Source organism: Ovis aries, chromosome 19 (genome assembly GCF_016772045.2).
Source record: "Ovis aries strain OAR_USU_Benz2616 breed Rambouillet chromosome 19, ARS-UI_Ramb_v3.0, whole genome shotgun sequence".
NCBI classification, from domain to species: domain Eukaryota; kingdom Metazoa; phylum Chordata; class Mammalia; order Artiodactyla; family Bovidae; genus Ovis; species Ovis aries.
Window position 1 is genome coordinate 32,086,262 of NC_056072.1, and position 17,967 is coordinate 32,104,228.

The 17,967-nt window shown below is 43.2% G+C and overlaps 1 protein-coding gene across 3 annotated transcripts in view; it reads left to right on the forward strand.

The window, feature by feature from the left end:
- Window positions 1–7,755: 7,755 nt before the first annotated feature.
- Window positions 7,756–17,967, forward strand: part of FRMD4B (FERM domain containing 4B) — a 374,847-nt gene continuing 364,635 nt past the window's right edge. For all 3 annotated transcript variants that reach the window (XM_042235971.2, XM_042235970.2, XM_060402228.1), the window contains exon 1: window positions 7,756–8,146. The gene's annotated coding sequence lies outside the window, so the exon portion shown is untranslated. The remainder of the gene's footprint in view (window positions 8,147–17,967) is intronic.

Sequence of the window (17,967 nt, forward strand, 5' to 3'; positions counted from 1 at the left end):
CAGTGATGCCATCCAGCCATCTCATCCTCGATTGTCCCCTTCTCCTCCTGCCCCCAATCCTTCCCAGGATCAGAGTCTTTTCCAATGAGTCAACTCTTCGCATGAGGTGGCCAAAGTACTGGAGTTTCAGCTTTAGCATCATTCCTTCCAAAGAAATCCCAGGGTTGATCTCTTTCAGAATGGACTGGTTGGATCTCCTTGCAGTCCAAGGGACACTCAAGAGTCTTCTCCAACACCACAGTTCAAAAGCATCAATTCTTCGGCGCTCAGCCTTCTTCACAGTCCAACTCTCACATCCATACATGACCACAGGAAAAACCATAGCCTTGGCTAGACGGACCTTAGTCAGCAAAGTAATGTCTCTGCTTTTGAATATGCGATCTAGGTTGATCATAACTTTTCTTCCAAGGAGTAAGCGTCTTTTAATTTCATGGCTGCAGTCACCATCTGCAGTGATTTTGGAGCCCAAAAAATAAAGTCTGACACTGTTTCCACTGTTTCCCCATCTATTTGCCATGAAGTGATGGGACCAGATGCCATGATCTTCGTTTTCTGAATGTTGAGCTTTAAGCCAATTTTTTCGCTTTCCTCTTTCACTTTCATCAAGAGGCTTTTGAGTTCCTCTTCTGTTTCTGCCATAAGGGTGGTGTCATCTGCATATCTGAGGTTATTGATATTTCTCCCGGGAATCTTGATTCCAGCTTGTGCTTCTTCTAGCCCAGTGTTTCTCATGATGTACTCTGCATATAAGTTAAATAAGCAGGGTGACAATATACAGCCTTGACGCACTCCTTTTCCCATTTCAAACCAGTCTGTTGTTCCATGTCCAGTTCTAACTATTGCTTCCTGACCTGCATACAGATTTCTCAAGAGGCAGGTCAGGTGGTCTGTATTCCCATCTCTTTCAGAATTTTCCACAGTTTATTGTGATCCACACAGTCAAAGGCTTTGGCATAGTCAATAACGCAGAAATAGATGTTTTTCTGGAACTCTCTTGCTTTTTCCATGATCCAGCGGATGTTGGCAATTTGATCTCTGGTTCCTCTGCCTTTTCTAAAACCAGCTTGAACATAAGGGAGTTCACGGTTCACATATCATTATTAGCACACTTAAAACAAAGTACTTATTTATGTTGATTTACATTATGATGTATACAAAGATTGTACATAGTAACTTCATATGTTTGTGCCACGTTTGACTATAAAAACACAGCAGCCTTAGGTTAGTGAAAGGAGAGGCTTTCATTTCATCTCAGTGCATGTGCAAAGGCCCTGAGGTTAAATGGAAAGATGAGGCATCAATTACAATAAACTCTCCCCACAGAGGCATGAAGTAACAGGTCATCCTTTTGTTATTTACGAGTGTGTTAAGTGCCTTCAGGGACAGAGTGTGTCCAGGCTTACACAAAAATGCATGATACATGGTATCTTTTCAGAAGAGGCGGAGTAACTTAGAGTGTATCAAGAGATGGCTGTCAGTCTCATTAATGGGATTCTTAGTAATTGACCCTGAGCAACAGACTAGCTGTATAAGTGTGGTTTTTGATATGGATAATATTTCTGAAATGTAATTTTTTTAATCCCTATGGTGAATCTAGAAAATAGTCCTATCTATCCAACTCATTACATTAATAATAAAATCATCAAAAAAGTTTAAATCTCATGTTGCAGTGGGGAAGACCTCCATTCCCACCGTCAGAAAGACCTGGGATCAGACCTTAACACCTGACTTACCAGCTGTGTGGGCTTCCTAGGTGGTGCTAGTGGTAAAGAACCTACCTGCCAATGCAGGAGACACAAGAGACATGAGTTCAATCCCTGGGTCAGGAAGATCTCCTGGAGGAGGGCATGGCAACCTGCACCAGTATTCTTGACTGGAGAATCCAATGGATAGAGGAGCCTGGTGGACACAGTCCATAGGGTCACAAAGAATTGGACATAAGTGAAGCAACTTAGCACATACACATTACTGGCTGTGTAATCTTTAGCAAATGCTTTCATTTCTCTGGGCCTCAGTTTCCTTGTGTGTAGTATGGAGAGAACAAGATGCTGACTTACGTAGGGTTACTATTAATAACTAAAAGGGACCACATCCATAATGTGCTTAACAAACATGAGCATGTTTTTCTTATTATAAATTAAGAAACATTTGCCCATTCACACGCTTTTAGCCACAAAATATGCAAGCAGTATATATGTTCTTTTCCTACATCTGGGTTTTCAGCAGGAGATCTTTGGAAAGCACAACGTTGCTGAAGCTAAAAGGATTGAATACTACAGTGATACTGTATTTTTTTTCATTGTCAAAAACTCATCCAGTAAGTGTGTATCTACCTCTAGCACAAACAAATACATGCATACATACACCTATTTATTTTGGAAATAAAATGTTTATGAAGCACGCTCTCATTAATTCAGAGGCGGAACCTCATGATACACATACGAAAACACATTCTTTTATACTGCACAGAACAGAGATAAAGGACTTGAAAGTGGGAGTCCAGGGAATTTCTAGCACCGTCTTGCACCAAAACGCTCAACCTTCAACATTCTGTTATGCACAGAGCAATAGGTGAGGCCCTCATTTTCACTGGAAAAGCTATTAGGGCAGAATTGCTTGCTCTTGTTGCTTATGGTGTCATTTTGTTCATAGGCATTTGTCTTGTCTCATCAACTAAATTTTGAGATTCTGAAAGTCAAGACCCATTTGTTTTATCTTGATTGTTGCCGTGTTTCTACATAGTGCCCTAACCAGCATTAAATATTCACTAGTCAGGATAAGGGGACGACAGAGGATGAGATGGTTGGATGGCATCACTGATTCAATGGACATGAGTTTGGATAAACTCTAGGAGTTGGTGATGGACAGGGATGCCTGGCATGTTGCAGTTCATGGGGTCACAGAGAGGCGGACACAACTGAGCAACTGAACTGAACTGAACTGAGTCATCCCAAAAGTATAGGAGTTGTTATTTGTTTTTTCTCTGAGTGTGTTTCTTCCAGCCAAACCCATAATATAGATCATAAGCAGGTGGTCCATAAATGGATTTAGCCTGAAGACATCTTTCATTTTATGTACAGAATATTTTGAAATTTTTGGTTGGCGTCAAGAATTTTTAAATGTTGGGAGATTTCATGTCAAAATCCAAATTTCCAGCTTTGGTTGAAAAATTAAAACATTTGATCAGTGGGACCAGCGTTCCCACATGGCAGCAGTGTGCGAGGAATGCCAGTGGCTGCGTCCTTTAGAAGGGGAGAATGCATTCTCTGGTTTGCCACAGTCTCGCCATTCCCCATTGCTTCACAGCTGTCTAGTTCACTGCTTTGTTACTTACTTGGACCATGAGTTTGTCACTTTTGAGAAGTTCTCAGGTTGCTTCTTCATACTTATAGTCTCTGGGGCTTCTCTGCTTTTCTGTTCAGTCACCGAACATACTCTCGCGTAACTGGAACAGTTTCTCTTAGGAAAGCAGTTGGAAGTGCTCCCTTCTTCAGGAAGCCATTTCCGGTTTTCCTCACTCAGATGCATCCTTTGAATTTCGCTTTTACGTGTATCACTTTTCACCTTGCCTAGGAAAAAAGCACTTGTTACAGGGCCTTGCTCATGGTAAGCACTCAAAACACCGAAGCCTTATTAGTACAGCTATTCACGTTTGCATCTTTTCTTGCAAATTGTTAAATCCCTTGCTAGAGAAAAGGATTTACTTATCTTTGTACCCCAGTTCCAGAGATTTATGTGGAATTAGTATAAATGTTCATTTAATTAAATATAAATTCAAACAGAGCTGGATTCATAATAAAAATTTGTTAAATTAGGGTGGAAAAACATCTGTGAACCTGTGACATTGAGTGGGAGACAAATGGTGTAGGGGAAGGGTGAAGCAGTGTTTCTCATGCAATGAGAATTTTTAAAAAAAAACCTTGTTAAAAATACAAATTTCTGGTCAAGGAGTCTTCTTTAAAAAAAAAAGATATATATTTATTTATTTTTGGCTGTACTGGATCTTCATTGGTGCACAGGCTTTCCGTAGTTGCAGAAAGTGGAGGCTACTCATTGTTGGGATGTACGGGCTTCTCACTGTGGCAGAGCGTGGGCTTAAGCATAAGGACTTCAGTAGTTGTGGCTCACAGATTCTGTAGAACAGGCTCAGTAGTTGTGGTACACGGGCTTAGTTGCCCCTTGGCATGTGGGATATTAGTTCCCCAACCAGGGGTTTAACCTGTGCCCTTGCATTACTAGGCAGATTCTTAACCACTAGACCACCAGGTAAGTCTCTCCATGAGCCTTTTGGAGCTGAGGTCCAGGAGTCTAGATTTGATCAAGCTCTATAGCGAGTTTCTAGGCATATCAACTTCACAGTAGTTCTCAACTGTGACTGTAACTAATTGCACCTATGGAGCCTAACTCCACTTTCAGATATTCTACTGTGATTGTGTTGAGTATTAAAAACAAAAACAAAACCATCCCCTCTCATTTGCAGCCTAAGTTGATAATTCTGTACTAGGATAAGAATAAATTTAAAATGATTTCTTTGTTCTATTGTATTGTGCCTTTTATTTAGCTATTTTTGAAAGTGATAATGAAAGTGTTAGTCGCTCAGTAGTGTCCAGCTCTTTGCGACCCCATCGACTGTAGCCCACCAGGCTCCTGGTATTTTATAAATATTGGCTTATTGGAAGACTAAGTTAGAAAGAAAGTCACTTTAATACTTTCTTTAATAATATGTAAGTTGTCATCAGGACTGAATTAGTTAATATACAGAAAGCACTTTAAAATTTTATTTATTTTTGGCTGTACTTTATTATAATAATACTTTAATAATATGAACTAATATTTATTAAGCATTTACCATGGGGTGGTGGTGGTGGTTTAGTTGCTAAATCATGTCCAGTTCTTGCGACCCCATGGACTATAGCCCTCCAGGCTCCTCTGCCAATGGGGATTCTCCAGGCAAGAATAGTAGAGTAGGTGGCCATGCCCTCCTCCAGGGGATCTTCCCAACCCAGGGATCAAACCCAGGTCTCCCGCATTGCAAGAGGATTCTTTACCTTCTGAGCCACCAGGATAGCCCTGAGGCAAGAATACTGGAGTGAATTGTGATTTCCTTCTCTAGAGGATCTTCCTGACCCGGGGATTGAACCTGCGTCTCCTGAATCTCCTGCACTGCAGGCAATTCTTCACTATCGAACCACCAGGGAAGCCCTTACCATGATTTGGCACTATTAAAACTTTTTAGGACTTCCTTGGTCCAGTGGTTAAGAATCTGCCTGTAAATGTCGGTGACACTGATTTGCTTCCTGGTCCAGGAGGATTCTACATGCCGCAGAGTATCTAAGCCTGTGTGCCACAGCTACTGAAGACTGCAAGCCTAGAGACTGTGCTTCACAAGAAGAGAAGCCACCACAGTGAGAAGCCCATGAACCACAGTGAAGAGTAGCTCCCGCCTGCCACAACTACAAAAAAGGTTCCAGTGCAACAGCTAAGACCCAGTGCAGCCAAAAATAAATTAATTAAAATTTTAAAGTGCTTTCTGTATATTGATGAATTCAGTCCTGACAACAACTTAGGTTGAATATTTAGAAAAGCTGGGCTTTCAACCCAGAGAAAACAGCCCTGGAGCTCCTATTGCCAAGCCAGAGCCCCTTTGCACCAAGAAAACCCAGAAAACATCCCACATCTTCTAGAAAATTCTCCTGGACTGCTCTGACCCAGACCAACCTTACTGACATATTTTATGTTGCATTTTTCACATTCAAGTCTGTGTCCAGTTTTTTCCTCCAAATATGCACTGAGCAACTTCTTAGGTGCTCAGCCTTATCCTATTCATCTCCCCTGCATTGCATGGCTCTGCTTTGCCCTACACTCTCGTGTGGTTCTCTAGCGACTGCTTCACATGTACCAGCTTCCTCTCCAAAGAAATTATGCCCTCATTTATGAGGGTGAAGCAAGCATTGATCTCTGCACTGCCCTCTTGCCTGTGGTCCTTTGTTGCTGTTCTCCTTGACTAGACAGTATGGCATGGTGGTTAAGGAATCTGCAGACCCAAGTTTAAATATAGGCATGACCTCTTTCTAGTTTCATATTCTTGGGTGGAGCAGTAAACTTCCCTGAGCCACAGGTTCCTCCTCTGCAAAATGGGGATCTTTTCACTCAGCTGACAGAGAATGGTCTGTTGCAATGTGCTAAGAACTGAACTAGGCAAACAAACCCTGGCCTCAAGGGGCTTCCAGGTCAACCCCTTTCTCTCAGGAGAATGAAATGACGTGATACCAAATAAAGTGCTTCCTTAGCTTATGTCAGGGGGTCATGTAATAGGCACTCAATAAATGTTATTCATTTAATATCTTCTATTTAATTAAAAGCAAGCAATCCATTCTGACACCTGAAAAAAAATTAATTAAACCTCACACTGCACAGATACAATATTATACGTTACTCCATCTCAAGCTTTTACTGATTTTGCTTTTCATTTCATGTCAGTAGCAGCTATGCCAGGGCCTGGGAAATCAAGACAGCCCCCCTCTCCCCCTTTACCATATATATATATATATATATATATATATATATATATATATATATATGTATATATATATATATATTTTGTAGGCTGGTGGTCAGAATAAGGAGGAGAACAAGGAGAAGAAGACAAGGAAGAGGAGGGGGAGGAGAAATGCCAATACCAGGGTAACAGAAGCAAGTCTCTTTCAAATACTGATACTGGATGATTCAACCAAAACATTCACCAAAATATAGAGCTGTATAATTGTGTAGTAGTCACAAAATATTCTTCAAAGCGGATTGAGTTTTAAAAATGAATTCATTCATATTGTATAGAGTAGTGGGTGTGGAACTGGGACACATTTAAAGCTGTTTGGGAAATATTTTCTCTTGGCCCTGTCCCGTGTACTCCAGGGCTCTACTTGCCAACTCATTTGGAGACAATAGGAAAACCTCAATAGATCCTTCACCAATGGTCCTCCCTTCTTCCTCTTCTTTTCTTTGCCATCCTACACTCAGCATCAGATCAAGGTGGAACCCCTGCCCTGCCGCTTATTAGCGATTTTGAATTAACCCCTCTCTCTCCTTTCTTCATCTGTAAAGAAAACACAATAAAACACTCCTGAATCACAGAACTGTTCTGCCTGGCATTGGGGAGGTTTTCTCTTTCACCCCTCTTCTTTATCTGTCTCTGCTTCTCTGTGTCATCCTCTCTCTTCTTTCTTTTCTCTTTCTCTGTACACTCCCTCCCTTCTTTCTGTTTCTTTCTTTCAAGAGCCGAAACACCAGTTTGCTGGAATCTCAAATTAAGTCATTAGTCGGACCCAGTCCCATCCTTGGCTAGATTTTGTGCCTCTTGCAGCCGCCGGTGTTTTATTCCCTTTATTCTAAGGGCAGTCGAGTTGGGATGCTTGAAACCTGGAAAGCGGAATCAAGTCCCTCCCAGTGCTGTAGAGCTGGAGGGAGAGAAGATAGGCGCGGGCTGGCGACCCCCTCCCTTTTCCCCACTCCTGGCAGCGCCAACCGCTCCGCGCCCCTTGGCACCAGCGCCTTTTCTCTGTCGGGAAGACGAGCCCAGCCCACAGCCGCGCGGCGGGGGCCGAGGGCGCCCCCTCCCTTCTCTCGCTCCCCTCTCCCCTTCTTCCCCTCCCGATACAATGACTGGGCCGGAACAGCGCCTCAGCCGTGTCTCATTGGCAGCGGCCGCCCCAGCCCCCGGAGAGGCGGCGGGAGGGGGCAGCTGGGGAGAGGGAGCCCAGAGCCGGGGCTGACAGCGAAGAGGAGGCAGGCAGGACGGAAGGACTACAGGACACGAGGAAGGGGGCCGGGAGCGCAGCTTTAAGTGTGGATCAAAGCGAGGACGCGCGGCGAGCGGCGGCGGGGGCGACTAACAGCCCTGGGTCGGGGGATGCGGCCGGCGCTGGCTGCCTTGCGAGTCCGGGAGTCTGGCTGCGCGGCTCATGTGCTGAGCTGGAGCTTGGGCAGAGAGGAGAAGGAAAAAAGCAGCCGCCCAGGAAGGCGCTACGTAGAGCGGAGTTGCGGAGCTGGCTCAGAGCCGGGTCCCCAGGTCCTGCGCGGTGAGCAGCCGAGACAATAAAGTAGCGGTCGACAGTCCGCCGAGCGCCCGAGGCTGGAAGCGGGAGAGCAGGTAGGTGGATGACTGCTCCGGGTGCCCGGAGCGCACTGAGGGGGACGACCGTGCGACGCGCCCCCACGGCGCCGCTTCCCGTGCGCCCCGGGCGCAGCGCGCGCGTTTGGAGACCCCCAGTGGAGGTGCGGGTCCCGGGCGCTCCTGCCGGCAGGAAACCCCGCCCCGCCGCTCCCTGGCTGCCTGCAGCCTCCGCTGGAGTCCCTCGGGCACTTGGCGCGGCGGCGCTTCGGTAGCTTTGGTAGTGTGGAGACAGGAAGTTTGGCGGTTTCTGGGCGTTGGCGCTGGTGGGGTTTGCAAACGCGCCGCCAGGGACCATGTGCTTTGGTTGCCGCGCGTTCGTGGGAGGTGGGGAGAAATGCTGATGAATCCCAGATCCCTCTGCCCAGAGATACTTTGAAAAAGCGGCGAAAAGAGTGGAAGGGGGAAATCCGTTGCGTTTGCAGAGGATGCTAAGGGTTTGGTTTGGCTGCTCTTTTCAAATAGGTGTGTCTGCCCCTAGCTGCTGCTGTGTTGAAGTGGCTGTGTGTGTGTGGTTCGCTCCCTCTCTATTTTCTGGAATATTTCACTTTTCATTTTTGTCTAGGGAGGGAAAAACAAAGGTGATATTTTGGGAAATTCCATTCGATCTGGGCTAGGGGATGAACTCTTCCTTTGCGTTGAATGATCTGTGCTCCGAACGATATTGCCGAGCAGTGCCTGGTCTTGTTCACAAAAGGGGTGAGAGCTTGTATTAAACCTTCCCCGGATCTGAGAAAGCTGCCGCAGGAGGAGATCTCGCTTGTTCTCCTTTGTGTGGCCGCTTCCTTCCAGATGTGAGAGGGTTGGGCTGGGCGCTCCTGGGTGGGGTAATAATTATCGTGAACATTCCTGCGATCTGCTAGGACTTGTAAGCATACCAGAGCCAACTCCTCTGAACTTTGCGAACCGACTTGGTCTGCTTGCTGGTGGTACCCAGACGGCAGCGGGGGCGTGGGGGGGGGGGCGAGGGCGGGTGAGGGGGCAGAACGACCCTGGAGTGCTGACAGCCTCAGTCTTTCGGGAAAGGTAGTTGATCCTTCACGGTTAGCTAGTGTTTGCCCATAAACTTGTCAACTCATTTGGAGGTTGGGTGCAGGATTTTAGCGCAGTCCCTGACATGCTGTTTCCTGTTGTAAAGAGAATGGGTCTGTGGAGCTTCCCTATCAAACCTCTGCAGGGGAGGAGAAGCAACTTCACCTTACTTAACCTCAGCAGACTGCTCTTTAATCCCCCAAACACACTCTCCTGCCAATGCAGGAGACCCCGGCTCAATCCCTGGGTCGGGAAAATCCCCTGGAAGAGGAAATGGCAACCCACTCCAGTATTCTTGCCTGGAGAATTGCGTGGACAGAGGAGCCTATCGGGCCACAATCCATGGGGTCACAAAGAGTCGGACACGTCTTAGTGACTGAGCACAAGCACACACATACCCTTTAGGAATGGTGCTTCAGAGAATTTACTATGAGACAGGCATCCCAATAGGCAGTTTGGGGCCATCATAAACAGTCCGCGGAGTGGTCAGCTGAGCCCTTGAGGGAGGTTAAGTAACCCGCTGTAAGTTACACTGATAATTTTTTATTTACATCAGGTCTGTTTCCAAATGCCAGGCTCTTAACCATAACAGTGCCTCTAAAAAGGCTGTGTTGTGGTGACACTGATAATGATGAAGCAAAAATAATTACAACACAATAACAATGGATTCATAAGACTATGGCTGAACCAAGGTAAACACTCAGGCTGTAATTTGGTCTCTAAATTAAATGTCATAAACTAGGTGATGGGTATATTGATAACTCTATGAGTCTTCTTTTGTGTATCTGAAAAATTTGAAATAAAGAGTAAATGTACCTGCACTTATGTGCATGCATGCGGGGACACACACACACACATGCACACGCACATTCACCCTTAGCTTTTGAACAGTGCTTATTATTGTTTTCTAAAAGATGGCCAGAAGAATTTATGCAATTCCAAGAACTTCCTGAACATAAGAGGTTTATCATTTCCTCATGACATCTCCAGATATTAATTAAACACTTCATTTGCTTCAGTTCAGTAATGCAGGTGTAACGCATTTGAACACTATGATGATGGAAATCCACCTAAACTACTATTATAGTGAGGTCTGTTTTTCATGATCCCTGGGAAAAAGTTCTCGGAAGTCTCTTCTGAGCATGCAAGCGATTGTCTTAAACTTCACTTGCTTTGAAAATGAATAATGGTTTTCAATTTGCATGTTAGTGGAGGGAAAGTTAATGGCTTCTCAAACAGGCAGACAGCTGTGTATGAGGCTGACAAGCTGGAAAAGTATGGGCAGAGTTAAGTTCACCAGCCTCTCCAGAGGGGAAATTCAGTTTTCTCAGGACTGTTTACTTGACTGGCCTCTATTTCTAGTGAGCCTGAGAATCCGAGCTCTCCATTTGAGTCCACAGACTGAATCAAGACTCTGCAGTGCTTTTGAGCAGACAAAAAGGAAATTTTGGCTAACTGACAATACAAATAAGGTACATGGAAAACAGTTAAAAATATCCTGTCCCCCCCAACCCCTGTCAAAAATGTCCTGTCTTGTCCAGCCTGCAGTTATTGTCTGAAACTTCAGGAACTCTTTATTTTATACACATTACACACTTAAATGAAGGCATCAGTCTTATTATACTGCAAGGAATTTCTCTCTCTTTCTCCCTCCTTCTCTCCATCCCTCCCCCTAAATCTGCCCTAGAGATCTGATGTTATCATGAAGGCACTATTTTAAAATACTCAGCGACTGCTGAGGTTCACTGAAATTATTATCTTTAGCTTATAGATAAATAAGTCATGTAACTCAGCTCATCAGCAGCACTTGGGTGTTAATTTCCTTAGATATCTCTCTTCTCTCTTTGTAGATGTGGTTTTTGTTTTGCTTTAAAAGCCATTTACCTTTTTTTTTTTTTTTTGGTAATTCATTTATATCTCGATCATTAAGATTCTTTTCTCTGTTAAGTGCGTGTCCTGTGTGGTCAGAGAGAAACTGTAAAGTAGCAATTTTCTGTTGCTAGATGTTTGGTTTAGGAGCCAAACCTCCTATTTTCCTCAATAGCCTGTGTCAGTTTAAAAAAAAATCTCGTTCTTTCCGGTGAAATCCATTTTTAACCTAATCTTATAAAGCAGTGTTTTTCAAAACGAAGTTCAGGAAATCAGTTTAGTAGGTCAGTCAGTATTTTCCTTTTAAGTATTACAAGGACAGAAAATATCAGCATCATCTTAATGTCAATAAAGGTTCTGTAGTTTCATGAACGTTTGAGTCTGTCCTGAATCTGAGACTGTGTGCATACTTTGCCGGATAAAGTATAAATCACACTATGATTTGCTATGAAAAAGTTTGCAAGTCACTGCCACAGGATGTGTTTGTATCATAAGTTGACAAACACCCAATTTAAATAGAATTAGGATATAGACACACACATATATATCCCATATATACAGATTGAATTTTCTAAAAGGTGCATAAGTAAGACTGATTTCAAGAGCATCTTCCTCAGGGTTGAACAGTGACTTCAGGATCTGATCTAATTTTTTTCATCTTTCATTCTGCCTTTTTCTTCCTTCCTTTTTGTTCCCTGTTGGGTAACAATCACAGTAGCAGTTGCCGGTTTACACAATTCTAGATTCAAGACCAGCAGGAAAAGCATAAACCCTCCTTCTCCAGTTGCTGAACAAAATGTCTCAGCACCAGTTCTGACTGGCCCAGTTGGCTTGGCTGAAGGAAACTCTTTGCCCTAGTGGGAGTCCCAGCCAGGTCATGTGGACCGTGGATGCTGGAGGCCTGGACCTCCAGGTGAATACTGTTGCTGGGAAGTCGAATGAATGTTCCCCACAACGCACAAGTGCCTAACTCAACATAGACTGATTTCTGTTCTCTTTGATGCCCAGGATAATGGAGGACAAGCTGATATATATTCAGGCAGATGGGTTTTCGCTATGATTTTTCGTGTGTGTAAGGAAAGCTTTAGCTGTCACTTTTACCTTGGTCAGTATCAAGATTCGCAGATCAAAATGTAGAACAGGTCAAAGTGATGGTGATGTCTGTACTTGCCGGTGACACTGAGGGGGGAAAAAAGGCAGATATACTGATTTAAAACCCATTGCAGACCCCAAATCTCTTTTTTGCACCTATGTGCAATTCTTGGGAGGCAGTTCTATTAGTCAGTGTATTGTGTGAATGTGGTGGCCATGGTTATTTCAGTAGTGTCTTCCAGAAAATTCTATGAAGAGTACATCTCCTTAAGGCCCAAGGTGAATAAATTCTCTGCTCGGCAGGTCTTCGGCCTAGAGGTATTTATCTGAGTCAGTGTCGCTTCACCCCTGGGGATGTGCTGCTTTTAATTGTCCTCTGTCACTTTATGTGCAAGTATCCAGTGGGAAGGGGACCCTATTTGTGTTTGGTTGTGAGAATAATACTCACTTCCAGCAGAGGATCCTGGAAGTCAGGTGATCATGCTGGCTTACCCCGGTCAGTCCTGCTTAATGTCTGTGACTCCAGTTTGAATGATAACTTATATGGTTACTTTACCTATAAAGGATGTTTTGGGGGGCTATGATTAGGAGTCTTTTTAATAGATTAAATTATAAAGAGCTCCTCTTACCAGGCAAGATTAAATAATATTTAAGAATGCGTGCCAGGGCTTCCCAGCTGGTGCTAATGGTAAAGAATCCATCTACCTATGCAAGAGTGTGCATGTTTACATGGTGAAAATATAAAGGAAAGTGGCTTAACTTTTTCTGTGCTTTAATTCCTTATCTCTAAAATAGGGAGAATAAGAGTTCCTACCTCATTGTGTGAATAGAGGATAAAATAAAATTGTTTCATGTGGTGCCTGCTACATACTAAATATTTCATAAATGTTAACTATTATTTGTGCTTTGATGAAGCTAGGAACAATAGTAATAGTTATTTTTTTTAATTGAACACTATGTGCCACATTTAAGTCTAAGAATTTTTTTAGCTATCATTTTCTTTATCACAAGTCTTGTGATCTGAATGTTATGGCCATTTGTTGTTGTTATTACTCCCATTTTCCAGATGAGGAAAGCTGAGATTTAATGAAATTAGCAAGTAATAAAGCCATTACTTGCAACCCCCAGTCCTTTTGATTCCAGAGCTTCTGCTCTTATTTATTATGTCATATTGTTAGACTTGGAAGGGAGTTTTGAGATAAGCCAGCCTTCAAAATTGACTCCAATATGTGATGTGACTTGGCAAGTTATTTAAGGGTGGTGCAGGCTAGAACCAAGGTTTTCTGCCTCCCACAGCCATTGATAAATTGAGGACAAATGCATCCACCCAACAAGGTGAGAGCAGGAACAAACTGGGAACACTGCATCTGGAGTTGGGAAGATGTCTTCTAATTCAGCTACAAAATGTCTAGCACTGTCTTACTAGGGTACCTAAACTCCTGGGGGTATATGGGTTAATTTTAGGTGATAGATGGAGAATCATTTTACTTCAGTGATTATTTTAATGTGTGCCAAAAGAATTTGTTTTTACACTCAGAACTTCAAACTGTATTAAATAATAAATTTCTTCATGCCTTGCCTAATAAATTATTAACAGACAATATTATTGCTTAGGGTGAGGCTAGCAAGACAGTGTCAATGTAAAATCACTTAAAAATATATATTAGGTGAAACATAGGGTGGGTAGTACTGAAAAATGGCAAAAGCTATAAAAAGGAAGATGTGAATGACTGAAGTCTGGGAAATGCTGGATTAGAGCAATGTTTCTCCAACTCTCTGCATAAGACTTAGTTGGGAATCAGATTGTGATTAAGTAGATCTGGGTTGGATTCTGAGTTTCTGGATTTCCAACAGGCTCCCTGGTGATGCCAGTGGGGCTGGTCTGTGGACCATACTTCACCTAGGAAGGGATCAGAGAACCTAGAAGATTCTTTGACACATGCTGAGTGTTGAGGAGGATTCAAAGAAATGTAAGGTATAATGAAATACCACCTCACACTTGTCAAGAAGGCTATTGTCAAAAAATCTTCAAGTGACAAATGTTGGCAAGGATGTGGAGAAAAGGGAACCCCCTTACACTATTGGTAGGAATACAAATTGATACAACTACTATGGGAAACAGTCTATAGGTTTCTAAAAAAAAAAAAAAAAACTAAACTAAAAATAATACTACCATATGACCCAGCAGTTCCACCCCGGGTATATATCTGAAAGAAACAAAAATACTAATTTGAAAAGATACATGCACCCACTGAAGGCAGGAGGAGAAGGGGCAACAGAGGATGAGATGGTTGGATGGCATCACCGACTCGATGGACGTGAGTTTGAGCAAGCTCCAGGAGTTGGCGATGGACAGGGAAGCCTGGTGTGCTGCAGTCCATGGGGTCGCAAAGAGTCGGACACGACTGAGCAACTGAACTGAACTGAATGTACCCCAACGTTCATAGCAGCATTATTTGTCCCTCAACAGATGAATGGATGAAGAAGATGTGATGTATTGGGTTAGCTTTTTCCTTCACATGTATATATACACACACGTACACACAATGGAATAATACTACTCAGTCATAAAAACAGAATGGAATTTTGCCATTTTCAACAAAATGGGTGGACTTTGAGAGTATTATGCTAAATGAAGTAAGTTCAAAAGAGACAAATATGCATGATATCGCTTACATGTAGAATATAAAAAATAAAACAAATTGGTGAATATAACAGAAAGAAACAGACTTATAGACATAGAGAACACATTAATGGTGACCAGTGGGGAGAGGGAAGGAGGGGGGCTCAAAATAGGGGTAGAAGATTAAGAGGCCAAACCATTAGGTGTAAAATAAATAGGCTACAAGGCTATATTGTACAACACAGGGAATATAGTCAATATTTTATGATAACTATAAATAGACCATACTTTTGAAAAATTGTGGATAACTATATTGTACATCTGTAACTTATATTCAGTTCAGTTTAGTCGCTCAGTCGTATCCCACTCTTTGAGACCCTGTGGATTGCATGGACTGCAGCATGCCACACCTCCCTGTCCATAACCAACTCCTGGAGTTTACTCAAACTCAGGTCCATTGAGTCGGTGATGCCATCCAACCATCTCATCCTCTGTCGTTGCCTTCTCCTCCCACCTTCAATCTTTCCCAGCATCAGGGTCTTTTCCAGTGAGTCCATTCTTCGAATCAGATGGCCAAAGTATTGGAGTTTCAGCTTCAGCATCAGTCCTTCCAGTGAATGTTCGGGACTGATTTCCTTTAGGATGGACTGGTTTGATCTCCTTGCAGTCCAAGGGACTCTCAAGAGTCTTCTCCAACATATCATACATCAACTATTTTTCAAAAAACAAAAACCATAGAGAAATGTAAGGGAATCCTATTTCTTAGAAGCTTAAGCTGGTTGGGGAGAAAAGATGTGAAGGAAGGTGGGTGGTAAACTCCCCCATCCATAGAAAGTGCAACACAGAAGGAGAGAGAGGTACAGAGACCATGGTCTGCCCCAGAGATGCTGCAGTGGGGTAGCAGGAGGGGGTTGAGTTTTGGTTTGGTCTGAAAGATTCATAGCAGCAAGTGGAGAGTTCCCAGACAGGCTTGATGAGCACGAGGAAGGGTGCAAGAAGCAGATAAGACTCCAAAAATAATGCCTGCACCTACAAAGTGGTAATTTCAGTAACAATCTGATCAACACACTGAAACATTCACTTAGAATAAGCTCTGTCTTCTAAGAACAAGCCCTGTTGCCTGGTCCTGATAGTCTGCATTGACTGTGTCTCTATCAGTGCCAGCTACTTGCCACGTGCTTTCCAGACAGTATATATTTCATTCTGTCTCCACCATGAGCCACAATAGCTCACACTTTGTAGAGGTGAAAAGGGAGGCTTGGAGGGGCTGCACCCTTGTTCAGAAACACAGCTGGTTAGTGACAGACCTGGAATTCAGAGTCAGCTGGGTCTGTGTTCTTGGACGACATGCTGCAAGTGACTCTGCTTTATGTTATCCCTGACAGTCACAGCCAGAGAGGCTCAGCTCTCTCTCCAGAGAGCATACCTCATCAGAGATGCTAACGGCTCATCTTGTTTCAGATGAGAATATTGCCCCCGAAAACAGACCCTGAACCCTCAGCCAGAGATGATTATATTTCTGCTTTGCTGAATAAGCCATGACCAGACTGCAGTTTTTAGCATTGTGACCTTCCATGAGAAATGGGTTCAAAACTGCCCCCTTGCCCTACCCCTTTCTTCTGCAAATAGACACAGAATGTTTTGTTGCAACAAGGAGGCACTTTCCTTAGGAAGTACCAAGTAGCCCAGAGAGACAGTTATTGGAAATAATTATGCCTCTGCCACAGCATGGGGCCCATCACTGCCTCTCCTGATTTTCAAAAGGTCTTTCTGGAATACCAGCATCCATCTTCCAGCTGGTGCTTATAACAGCCGACAGCGTTGGTAGGGAACCTGACAATGGATGAGGCCTGAGGATTGTTTTCTGGCTTCCCTTGTTGCACCTGACTGAGCCTAGCCATCAATTCAGTCCTCACCAAAGAGCAGGGGGACCATATGTGACCTGAATGGGAGTCCCAGATCACAGAGCCAGTTCTGGCCCTGGTTCATCCAAGTGTAATACTCCAGCAGGGTTCTGCTAGATGAGGGCGGAGCTGGGGAGAAAGAGTTGTGATCCTGGGTGGAGAGTCTGAAAGGCTAAGTTCTGATCCCATCTCAGCAGCATACTGACCTTAGCCATGTTAATTACATCTCTGATTTCTCAAGTGGGGGATGATATTTACATTATGAACCACCAGACGTGTGCTCAGACTTCAAATCTTATTAAAGATTTGCACTTTATCCACAGCCATTGCACTCTTCTCGCATTAAAACTTCTAAAAGGGCTCAGAGAACACCTCCTTGTGTTCAGAGGGATGGAGGAGAGACAAGATGAATGTAGAGAATTAAGAGATACAAACTACTATGTATAACACAGAGAAGCTACAAGGATATATTGTACAGCCAAGGGAATATAGCCAGTATTTTCTATCTTTTAAATGGAATATAAGCTATAAAAATATTGAATCACTGTGTTGTACACCTGAAACTAATATACTATTGTAAATTAACTATAATTTTTTTAAAGTCTTAGATAAATGCCTTTATTTTTTTATTTTAATTTTTACTTTATTTTACTTTACAATACTGTATTGGTTTTGCCATACATTGACATGAATCCACCACAGGTGTACATGTGATCCCAAACATGAACCCCCTCCCACCTCCCTCCCCACAACATCCCTCTGGGTCATCCCCGTGCACCAGCCCCAAGCATGCTGTATCCTACATCGGACATAGACTGGTGATTCGATTCTTACGTGATAGTATACATGTTTCAATGCCATTCTCCCAAATCATCCCACCCTCTCCCTCTCCCTCTGAGTCCAAAAGTCCGCTATACACATCTGTGTTTTTTTTGCTGTCTTGCATACAGGGTCATCATTGCCATCTTTCTAAATTCTATATATATGTGTTAGTATACTGTATTGGTGTTTTTCTTTCTGGCTTACTTCACTCTGTATAATCAGCTCCAGTTTCATCCATCTCAACAGAACTGATTCAAATGTATTCTTTTTAACAGATAAATGCCTTTAAAAGAGCTTCTTTATCTGTAGTGTGTTGGTTGGTGGAACATTTCAGTAATGTTATTTGCTGTGCGGTAAAAATGATCTTCAGTGTAACTTCTCCTATCAAGTGACCTTTCAGTTTTAAACATATCTTGAAACATTAAGATAGTGTGACTTCTTTGATAAATCAGGAAAGT